Here is a 516-nt window from a genome sequence, read left to right as displayed (position 1 = left end):
TATACATATATATACATATATATATATATAAATATATATATATATATATAGGTAAATGATAGGCTTGCCGGTGCTATAAATATACGACGGATCCCTCAATCATAAAATCACGTGGATATGCATTTGATTAAAACCGGAATAATGAGCTTAAATAGCACCCATCCTACATCCCCTTACAGGAAGACCAACACAACTTCAACTAAAACGTAAGGCTTTCTTTACCTATCGCTATTATTACACCACCATATACATTAATATACCCACCAATCACTTCTCCTACATCTCTCGCACCACAAACTCTTAGCATACTCCTCAACATTCTGATGAGATCTGCCAAACCATTGGCTAGATTGAAACGTTCGTAAATGACTATTACATAACATTCACAATGACTCACTACATAACCTCAACCTCCACAATGACTCATTACATAACCTCCACACAATAAAACAACGGTTAACTAGCCCAACAGAATTGCTTCTTCTTGTATTTGTTGCTCCATTCTCCACATAAATA

The 516-nt window shown here is 35.1% G+C and overlaps 1 protein-coding gene across 1 annotated transcript in view; it reads right to left on the bottom strand.

Moving 5' to 3' along the window:
* Nucleotides 1-516, bottom strand: part of LOC106872756 (hatching enzyme 1.2) — a 19,700-nt gene that overhangs the window by 858 nt on the left and 18,326 nt on the right. The gene's annotated exons all lie outside the window — the stretch shown is intronic.

The sequence above is a fragment of the Octopus bimaculoides genome, chromosome 1 (assembly GCF_001194135.2).
Source record: "Octopus bimaculoides isolate UCB-OBI-ISO-001 chromosome 1, ASM119413v2, whole genome shotgun sequence".
NCBI lineage: Eukaryota > Metazoa > Mollusca > Cephalopoda > Octopoda > Octopodidae > Octopus > Octopus bimaculoides.
The sequence above is the reverse complement of the archived record's forward strand: the minus strand, read 5'-3'. Positions and strand labels throughout refer to the sequence as shown.